Below are 11,037 nucleotides of genomic sequence, written 5' to 3' on the forward strand. Positions count from 1 at the left end.
ATTTTTTCAGCATAACAGTATTCATTATTTTTGCACCACACCCAGTGCTCCATGCAATCTGTGCCCTCTACAATACCCACCACCTTGTGCCCCCAACCTCCCACCCCCCACCCCTTCAAAATTCTCAGATCGTTTTTCAGAGTCCATAGTCTCTCATGGTTCACCTCCCCTTCCAATTTCCCTCAACTCCCTTCTCCTCTCCATCTCCCCTGGACATAAGTTAATTTTGACCATGGTGTTTGGTATATTAAAATTTGGGAAAAAATACATTAAAAAATCTTAAAAGTGCACAGAATGCCTTAGGGAACTCTGTGAAACAGAGCTGAAAACCAAGGCTCAGTTGATTATTAAAGGTCCTTCGATTTAAAAAGTTTCATGATGGAACAAAACTGTAGAATGCAAATATTGTGCCTGACAGTCCTCTCATAGTTTATGTGTGAATGTGATCCTACTGGAAGAAATAAAAATATTCCAAAGCTTCAAAAACAGAAAGGAAAAAGCTATATAATGTTAAAATTCTCTGAGCATGGTACAATATAAATAAAAACAACTTGAGGGGTGCCTGGGTGGCTCAGTTGATTAAGTGTCTGCCTTTGGTTCAGGTCATGGTCTCAGGGTCCTGGGATTGAGCCTACATTGGGCTCCAACCCCACGTTGGGCTCCCTGCTCAGTGCAGAGTCTGCTTCTCCTTCTCCCTCTGCCCCTCTCCCCGACTTGTTCTCTCTCTCTTGCCCTCTCTTTCTCTCAAGTAAATAAGTAAAATTAAAAAACCAAGAATTTGAATATCAGAACTTATGTGAGAGGGCACTTTGAAAATTACATTATACTGTATAGATCCTTCCCAAGAACGCAAACTTGATTTAATATCCAAAATCAATCAATATAATACACCATATTAATCAAGTGGCAAAAGCCATATGATGAATGCAATAGACATGAGAAAATCATATGACAAAATCCAACATGTTTTCAGAATAAAAACAATCAACAAAATAAGAATAGAAATTCTTTAAACTGATAAAGGGACCTATGACAAAACCACAGTTAATATCATACTTGATGGTGAAAGACTGAATACTTTCCCCTAAGATCAGGAATAAGAAGACAACAGTATTCACTCTTATCACCTCCATGCAACATTGTACAGCCAGCCAGGGCAATTAGACAAGAAAAACAAAAGCATCCAGATTGGAAAGAAAAAGTGAAACTATCTCTCTTTGCAGATGATATGATTTAAGGATATAGGAAAGGAATCCACTAAAAAACTATTAGAACTAATAAATGAGTTTAGTGGTGTGGCAGGACACAAGATCAGCTTACAGAAATCAATTGTATTATAGGAAAGTGAAATTAAGAAAACAATCCCATTTTTAATAGCAGCAAAAGAGAATTAAACACCTAGGAAATTTAACCAAGGAAACTAAAGATTTGTATACTGGAAACTATAAGACATTGTTGAAATAAATTGAAGATATAAACAAATGAGATATTTCTTGTCATAGATTGGAAGGATTAATATTATTAGTATGGCAATACTCCTCAAATTATCTACAGATTCAGTGCAATCCTTATCAAAATCCCTGCTGGAATTTTTGCAGTAATTGACAAGATGATCCTAATTTACATGGAAATTCAAGGAACCCCAAATAACCAAAACAATCCTGAAATCTTGAAAAACAAAAACATAGTTGGAGAACTCTCACATTCTGATTTCAAGATGTTATTACAAACTTCCAGTAATCAGGATGGTATGGTACTGGCATAAGGTTAAATATGTAGATTAATGGAATAGAATTCAGAGTCCAGAAATATACCCCCAACTTTATGATCAACTGATTTTTGACAAGGATAACAAGATACTTTAATGGAAGAAAGAATAGTCTTCTCAACAAATGTTACTAAGAAAACAGATATCCTCATAAAGTATTATACACCAGATACAAACAGGAACTCAAAATGGGTCACAGACTTACATGAAAGGGCTAAAACTATAGAATTCCTAGAAGAAAACACAGGAGTAAATCTTTATGGCCTTGGGTTAGGCAATGGTTTCTTAGATATGACACCAAAAACATAAACTAAAAGAGAAAAATAAAGGTCACTTCATCAAAATAAAAAAAAAATCTCTGCATCAAACAATGCCATCAAGAAAGTAAAAAGGCACCAACAGAATGGGAGAAAATATTGGTAAGGGTCTTGTATTCAGAATATATAAAGAATGGTTACAACTTAATAAAGAAAAGACAACTCAATTAAACAGTGGGGAGAGGATTTGAGTAGAACCTGTCTTTGAAGAAGATATATAGTCAACAAGCACATGAATATAAACATATTTAGTCATGGGGAAATGCAAATCAAAATCATGATGACATACCACTGCATACCAACTACAATGGCTGTAATAAAAATACAGATAGTAACAAGCATTGGCAAGGATATGGAAAAACTGGAAACTCCACACGCTACAGGTAGGAACGCAAATGAAGCTGCCATGTTGGAAGACAGTCAGGCAGTTCTTCAAAATGCTAAACATAATTGTCACATGACCCAGCAATTTTGCTTTTGAGCACATACATAAGAGAAATGAAAACATACATCTACCTAACAACTTGTACATGAGTATTCGTAGCAGTATTATCTGTAATAGCCAAAAAGTGGAAACAACCTAAATGTCTATCAGCTGAGAACTAAATAAACAAAACTGGGATATCTACATAGTGAAATGTTATTTGACAATGAAAATGAAGAAACTACTGACTCATGGTACAACATGGATGAACCTTGAAAACATCATGCTAAGTGGAAGAAGTAAGATGCAAAAAAGCCACATGTTACATGATTCCATTTATATAAAATGTCTGGAATAGGCAAATCCTTTGAGAGAGAAAATAGATTAGTGGTTGCTGGGGGAAAGTGTTCAAGTGGGGGGTGGCCAGCAAAGAGTGACTGCTAGTACCTACAGGGTTTCTTGTAGTGGTATTGAAAGTTTTAAAATTATGTTGTGGTGATGATGGCACAACTGTGAATATCACTAAAAAGGGCTGAAATGGTGACTTTAAATGGATGACTTTTATGACATATGAATTATATCTACGGAAGTCATGTTAAATCTGCTATAAAAACGTTTATGTATTTATTTTTTAATTTAAATTCAGTTAGCCAACATATAGTACATTATCAGTTTCAGATGTAGAGTTCAATAACTTATCAGTTGCATTTAACACCCAGTGCTCATCACATCATGTACCCTCCTTAATGCCCATCATCCAATTACCACATCCTCCCGCCCACTTTCCCTTCAGCAACCCTTGTTTTATTCCCTAAAGTTAAGAGTCTCTCGTGGTTTGTCTTCCTCTCTGATTTACTCCCATTCAGTTTTCCCTCCCTTCCCCTATGATCTTCTATTTTGTTTCTTTAATTCCACATATGCGTGAAACCGTATGATAATTATCTTTCTCTGATTGACTTATTTTGCTCAGCATAATACCCTCCAGTCAAGGGTATTATATCGATGCAAATGGTAAGTATTCATCCTTTTTGGTGGATGAATAATATTCCATTGTACATATGGACCACATCTTCTTTACCCATTCATCTGTTGATGGACATCTAGGTTCTTTCCATAGTTTGGCTATTGTGGACATTGCGGCTATAAACATTGGGGTGCAGTTGCCCCTTCTTTTTACTACATTTGTATCTTTGGGGCAAATACCTAGTAGTGCAATTGCTGGGTCATAGAGTAGCTCAATTTTTACCTTCTTGAGGAACCTCCATACTGTTTTCCAGAGTGGCTATTCCAGCTTGCATTCCCACCAAAACTTCTTTTAAAATGCAAAACTAGCTGTATCTGCTACAAGAAACTCACAAAATATGAGTGTACTAAAGGGGAGAAATGTCAAAATATCACATTAATACTGATATTGATCACATTTTGGAGGGCTTGCACTACGCCAGGCCCTGCTCTACAGCTTTTCACAAGTCGGAACTCATTTAATCCTCATAATAACCCTATGAGGTAAGTTATTATCCCTATTTTATAGTTGAGCAAACCAAGACACACGTTTCACACAGCCAGCACTATCTCAGGCAATTTAGTTGTAGAGCCCGCAAAGTCAATCCCCTGTCTTTCAAGAAACAAGGTCAACTTCTGGGACTAGTAGGTATTCAAAGCTGCCTCCATCTGCCCAGTAAGAGTCCAAAAGGGCAGCTCAGGTCTTAGACCATGAGGGTGTGTCCAGTTGTGCTCAGATTGAGCTTTGAGGTGATGGGAAATGGAGGTCAGAATTCATGTTCTCCCTTTTCTGTGAAGTGGTGGATAAGCAAACCCAGAAATGTTCCCACACCAAGACAGAGAGAAGTCCAAATTAGAGTTGTTATGTCTGGATTCCCAAGGAAACTTTGAATGGCTGTGAGGTAGAGTTCTCTCTCTTCTGAACTCTATGCATTTTTATAACACAAGCAAAGAGAAATTTGGGTATGCCAGCAGCAGCTTTTCAATTCCTGTCTGAGAAAAAATTAACATTGTTCCCAAGAACAGGAAGAGGTTTGGGGTGAAAGAGAATGCACTGAAAGTGTAACTAGGTTATCAATTATGTTACTCAACCACCAGACAGAGACCTGTCTCATGCCTAGAAAGTGTCTTGGTCTTCCTCGGAGATGACTCAGAATTAATGGGACTCTGGTTTCCTCTGCTCTAAGTGTACTCAATTTCTAAGTGACTGCTTTGTAATAAGATTCAGCTGCTCAGGTTGAGATTCCAAGAGGATGAAACTGCTTTCCAGATGTTGCTAGAGTCAGAGAACCCAGATCTCTGTAGCCAGCCCTATAGATGCTCTCCTCAGAATTCCAACTTTCCCCCCACCCCCCAACACACAGACACACACACAGAGACACACACACACAGACAGACAGACAGACAGACACACACACACACAGGACCAACAAGGCCAGGCTTCCTTCCCCAAGCCAAGGAAGTGTTTCATCTAGCCTAGCTGCAGGCACAGAGGTAAAGTGTTCTTTTTTTTTTTTTTTAATTTTGGGTATGTGATTACAAAAGTCACGCACTGTCATTATGAAAAGTAAAAAGATGTTCATATCTGACTTCGAGCACTTGGTGTGTCAGGTGCTGTGCTCATGAATTCACTCCAATGACTTCACTTACTCATCCCAAAAACCCATTGAAGCAGGTATTATAACTATTACTTCCAATCTACACATGAAGAAACTGAGACTCATAACAGTTGAACAACTTGTTCAAAGTCACCCCATGGCAGAACTAGGGAACAAAACCCTGTTTGAGTTTAACCCCTACACTGCATTGTTATAATGCAAAAGGGAATGTGTGTTGTCCTGCAGAGAAGGGCAACCAAAGAGTGTGAGAACTAGATGACGTCCAGGGTGCAATGTATGAGGATGCAGCATAGGCAGCTAAGGGCATCACTGGTACAAAACTATCCAGAATGGCAACACCTCAGCTACTCCCAAATAGGCTCTTCCTCCCTGGAGCCCTGTCTTGGTTAACACCATGAACACCCAAGCCAACAGATCACCAAGGATGAGCCTCTGCTCCTACTTCTCCCTCACTTCCCCAGATCCAAAATCCCCAAGTTCTCTTAGTTACACTGACAACTATCTGTCCCCTCTTTCCCTTCCTATCGTTTATTTGTTAATTCAGAAAAGGAGTGAGGGCAGGGGTCCTGGCCTCCCTCTCCAGTATTTTTAAAATAATTGCCTCACCTCTTTAATGCATCCAAGGTGTGGCACTTAAGAGGTGCTCAGTAAGTGTGGAATGAATGAATGAATGAATGAATCTTCTGCACTAACACCAGGGTCTTTCTAAAAGGTAGTTTGAATCATGGCACTCAGAAACTTTCAGAGGTTACGTATTTTCTCCAGCATGCAGTCTTAGCCTGACATTCAAGACTTTTCACAACCTGGATCACATCAGCCTAAATGGGAAAGCTCCATTCAAACAAAATTACTCATGCTGACGCAAACTTTCTTGTCCCTTCTCTTGACAGACACACCAAATCTCACGTTGGACTTCTTATATTTCTCAGTCTCACTTCCAGGCCAGGTGAGGGCTGAATAACAGGCTCTGGCCAGTGGACTCCTCCCATGATGCAGGATCCCCCAATTCCTCCTAATCTGAGATGTTGCAGAAGAGATGGATGGGTTGGTCCCTGAGAGGTTCCAAGTCTATATGTTACCAGAGTACGATCTATCCTCTCCTGACCACTCCACACATCTTTGGTCCCACTAGTCTGTCTAGAGAGAGATTTCTCCTCTTTCTCTCCGGTTGAAATTCCTATCATCCTTCAAGTTTCAACTACAGTATGACCTCCTCTGGGAGTCAGTCACTCCCACCTCTCTTTACTCTCAGAGCACTATCATTACCTCTATTTCAGCACAGAGCAGAGCTCAGCTGACAAGAAATATAAAGGCTTGTCTACCACACAACACTTGAAGTTTAGAGAGCATGGACTGCATTTGTTTAATTAATTCTGTCTCCCACTGGACTTAGCCTTGTGATTTGTACTTAGAAGTAGTTAGTGTGCACCTAATATTAATTGGGTCAGAGGAAAAAGTATTTACCACTTTACCTCAGTGTATGCAACTGGGGGTGGAAAACAAAAGCTTGACCCATCTGAGCCTGGAGGGCACAGTAGTTGGCAAGGATTAGAGAAGGTTTCAGGTGAACAGGTTTCTAGGCAGGGTGTGTGTGTTGGGAGGTTGTTCACAGAGCCTCGTCATTGCCATCCCTCCCCAACTCCCCCAGGAAATCCAAAGCCTGTGCACAATCTGGGGGAGCTAGCAAAGAGCCTCTGCAGCTTCCAACTGTTTACCTCCTGGGTACCATGGCGACGGGAGATTGGTCACCATGGCAACCCCATTATTAACCAGATGCAGCAACCTCTGGCAGATAGTGAATGAGGACAGAAAAGGCATAAAAACTGGTACACCAAAGACAAGGGGCACACGCAGTCCTAGCCAAAGTCCCTGCTAAAGAGATTAAGATCTTGCTCTGACCAGTCAGTTAACACAGAGTGAACATTCAGCTTCTTCTCGCATCCCGCGCTCAGCAGGGACCTCATTTATAGCTGAACAGAGGCTGAAGAGGAAAAGAGCATGTGCTTGGGCATTCATGGGAAGTAAGGACAGTTTGTGTCTTCCCTACCCCCACTCCTACCAAAGGAGCTCCCACCAGCTCAGTGAAATCCCAGCTGGGTTCCCTAGCCTGGCAGAATTTTCAAGAATCCAAGACTTTCGCATACAAGACCTGGTATGGAGAACACAGCCATAGTAGTCACCTCCCCTCTCTTTGCCCAACTTTTCACTGCCCTTTCCAATGATTTCTCACTGAGGGAGTATGTGACTTTGTTCCCAGACGATTATATTATTACTGGGTTTTATGAAGGAAAGCGTGTGTGTGTGTGTGTGTGTGTGTGTGTGTGTGTGTGTGTGTGTTGTGTGGAAGGTGGGGGAGGGAAGTGGTACTGGTGGATGGTCCTTAGAAAAAGTTAGGGGTCTGGACAGCCCAGTCGGGGAAAGAGCCCAAACCCAGGTGGGAGCACCACTGCCCTGTAGTTTGGGGTACTAAGGACCGTATCAACCCATTTCCCCTTTGGAAGATTTGGTGAGGACTGTCCACTGTCAGGCTCTCTGGCTTCCAGGCAAGAGGTTGCAGAGCTCATATATTGGGAGTCCTGAGCAAGCAAAGTGCTTGTTGGAGGCACCTGACCCATGGACAGAGGACTTTGGGTCCTTTCTGCTCTTTTCTCCCTTCAACCTCAGCCACAGTTCTTGTCTAGTGGGAGATACCCACTTTAGAATGACAAAGTATAAAATCTCAGCAACAGCATAAAGTAGGGCAGTTGTGAATTGAGGAATTACAAAGGGAGAAAAATGAAACAACCCTCTATCTCCCTAGTCATCCAGCTCCAGCTCTCGTTGGGGATTGCCGGGAATCCCCAGGACAGCCAGAGTGTGAGGAAAGGCTGGCCCAGCTCCCTTGGGAATAGTGAGTGGGGAGAGAAAAGCCTGAGGACTTGGACAGAAAGCCCATATGATTATCGGGTTAGGGGATTGCAAAGGATCAGAGGGCCTGCTGCCCTTCTCCTCAATACCTAAGCACTAAGCCCAGAGGCCCGGAGTGGCCAAGATCGCAGATTCTGATTTTTATCATTTAAAAAAAGAAGAAAAGGAAGAAAGAAAATTGTGATTGCTCACTTCCCTAAATAATTTAAACTCTTTACCTCCTCCTCAGCCCACCTGTCTCTGGATCCCCAACACTGAGTAGGGTCTAGCAGAGGCAGTCCCTCAACCCTGGTCCACTGATCTCCCTAGCTCCTGCTGCTTCCAAACCACAGACACAACTTCCCCACATGCAGTGTGGACTCAAGGAGACTGCAAATCCTGACCTGAAATCACAGAAATGAGGCAGCGGCCAAAGATCCTCTTCCAGGACAAGCCGTGTTGGAGGCGTGGGGCCCGGCCTCTGGGTTACAGGTTGTCTTAAGGAGGTGTTCCCGGGTTGGTGCCATTCCCAGACCCCCTACCTGTCCCCAGTGGGAGTCAGTCCAACTCTTTCTGCCTCCGGCTCCGACGGCTCAGCCCGGCTTGGCCCAGTGCGGTTGCCGGACGTGAGTATAAGGGGTGCGATGGACTTGGGCACAGGGGCGGCTTTGTCCTGTGATCTGGGCTGGAGGGGGCGGGGTGTGCCGGGGATGGGAACAGATGCCCTGAGCGGGCCCTTTCCTCTGCCGCTTTAACTCGCGGAGACGTGGCCCGTTTCAGCACCGGGGGCTGAGGACAGCGCCACTACGGCACTAGTGCTTCGCCAACCCCACGGCCCAGCCGGGAAATTTTAAATCCACCTCTTGTCTGGATGGAATCAGAGACCCAGTACATCTCCCAGAGCCCCCAAGAACTCCCAGCTTAAGAGCCCCTACAATCCTTACCCGCTAAAGTTTGAGTTCTCTGCGACGCGCCTCTGTCTGGCAAAGCGTCTCCTCCTCGCTCCCTCCAGGTTCTGGGCAACAGCTCTGGTCTCACTCTCGCCCCAGCGCTCTGGCCCCAGGACCCTCCTCTGCAGATGGCGGAAGGAGTCTGTTGCCTTCCTCTCTCTCTCTGGGAAAGTCAGGTGAGGCTCTGGAGTCTCAAAGGCGGTCCTGGAAGAGGCAGAAGCTGCCCATTCCTATCAGCATCCCTTCCAGGGGAAAAGTGGGCGAGCCAGGAGCAACAAAACAGGAAAGTCTGCCTGTCAACTCTGGACTCTCTCCTAACCCGGAGCCGCCACCTTGGACTCTTCCTGGGATGTTTTTACCAGTAATGTAATCCACACTGGATGAGGACCGTGCGGAGATCTGGGAGTCTGAAGTTTAAAGGTGGGAATATATATCTTTTAACTCGCTTGCAATTTAGGGAGGGTTTTAGAAACAAATCTCTCTTTTGGATCTCGTGTATTCTCCTTACAGAGGTTTGTTCCCTTCTGCCAGAACGGACACCACCCTATTCCCTGACCTAAACATTAAAACTCACCAATCCAGCCAAAGGAACTTAAACTCCTGTTGGAGAAAAGAACTTAAAAAATCCTCCACATTTCTCCAGACTCAATTTCCCCACAGAAACCATATTTCTAAGTACACACCTCTTCATCAAGGATGAAAACCTAAACTCACCTCCCCCACTCTTTGGTTCTGGATTGCAGGAACAGGTCCCAGAAGGAACCTAGCCTTCTTGTCTGGGATGATATCTGGAAGCCTTTTGGATTCCAGGTTCCCATAGCTGACACCCTTATGGGAAGAAACTGCAGGAGAAGATCCCACAGCAGTCTGAAAATTAGAGGACTTGGAGCTCATGGTATTTCCTGAACATACCTATTAAATTGTCTATTCAAAGGAGCAGATTGTCTTTAGAAGGCTTAACTTCTTGAGTTCATTCAATACTTGGAGAAATCAAGTGTACATTATTCACTGGGGAAATAAAGAATTAGAATATCTCTCTCTCTCTCTCTCTCTCTCTCACACACACACACACACACACACACACACACACACCTCTTAAAGGAGGAAAGCAAAACCCAGAAAAATTTTCCCCAAGGAAATGTCAGGTTTAATTGTTCAGATTCAAGGGATTCTGATAGTGGGAAAGCAAATAAATGGAAATGGTGAATCAACAAAATGGAGTTGAAGCCAGGGAAGTTGGAGGAGAGGAGAGTTCTTGTTTTATTATTTGGGTTTCTGGAAAAAATCTGAAGTGAATCTAGCACAAGTGAAAACATAATTCATGAGAGTATGCCTCATCCAAACCTTTGGCATCCTTGATCCAAAGACTCTCCAGCTTACATCAGTTACCTTGTATAATTTCTCTGCAGCCCTATTGTCAGGAAATACTTTCTTTTCTCTAATCCTAGTAATTTATACTACAAGTTAAAGCTGTTTCTTGTAGGAAAAGAAGGGAAGATTGGAAGCAGATGGTTATCTTTTATTGTCCAGAAACATTTCATAGCTTCAAAAGAATCCTAAATATTGATTTGGAGAAAGTGGTAGGTACCATGAGACAATTTTAACACATAATCCTGAAAGTGAAAAATCCCTTTGGACTTTGTTTTTGAAATGCAGACCATTCCTCAGATCTGAGTGGGGGACACAAGACCTTACAAAATTAACTTATAAAATGAAGTGGAGAAGTGTCCTGAATCTGACAAAATGAGGTAGAGCATCAATGGCAAGACTGGGGACATAATTAGCCCTTAGGAAATGATGTGACAATAGTTATTACTGAGGAACTTTCCATACCTGAAAGGTACAGATAAACTGAGACCAGAAATGAGCAGAAAGAACCTGGAGGGGATATATTTGTGAATTTGCCTGCAAAAGGCAACCAGCAGCAAGATTCTGGGCTGTCAGGAAAGAGGGTCCAGATTTGGTCAAAGAGTCACTAAGTGGGGTGGCCTCTGGAGATTTGTCCTGTTCCTCAGGTTTCATCTGAGGTACAACCAGGTGTGTATGGCACAGCATGGAAGGGACAGCAATC

General features: G+C 42.8%; 1 protein-coding gene and 1 long non-coding RNA gene across 4 annotated transcripts in view; one reads left to right on the plus strand and one right to left on the minus strand.

Moving 5' to 3' along the window:
• Window positions 1-9,040, minus strand: part of CNGA3 (cyclic nucleotide gated channel subunit alpha 3) — a 45,475-nt gene extending 36,435 nt beyond the window's left edge. The window contains exon 1 of the mRNA XM_047747185.1: window positions 8,961-9,040. The gene's annotated coding sequence lies outside the window, so the exon portion shown is untranslated. The remainder of the gene's footprint in view (window positions 1-8,960) is intronic.
• LOC125110036 (uncharacterized) lies at window positions 6,920-9,967 on the plus strand. 3 transcript variants are annotated; one of them, XR_007130421.1, is made up of 4 exons: window positions 6,920-7,282; window positions 8,267-8,642; window positions 9,139-9,386; window positions 9,710-9,967. It is a non-coding gene; the product is annotated as an uncharacterized LOC125110036 (long non-coding RNA). The 3 variants fall into 3 exon arrangements; XR_007130420.1 differs by having other exon boundaries at window positions 6,920-7,151; XR_007130422.1 differs by having other exon boundaries at window positions 6,920-7,151; window positions 8,267-8,522.
• The last annotated feature ends 1,070 nt before the right edge of the window (window positions 9,968-11,037 follow it).

The sequence above is a fragment of the Lutra lutra genome, chromosome 9 (genome assembly GCF_902655055.1).
Source record: "Lutra lutra chromosome 9, mLutLut1.2, whole genome shotgun sequence".
NCBI classification, from domain to species: Eukaryota; Metazoa; Chordata; class Mammalia; order Carnivora; family Mustelidae; genus Lutra; species Lutra lutra.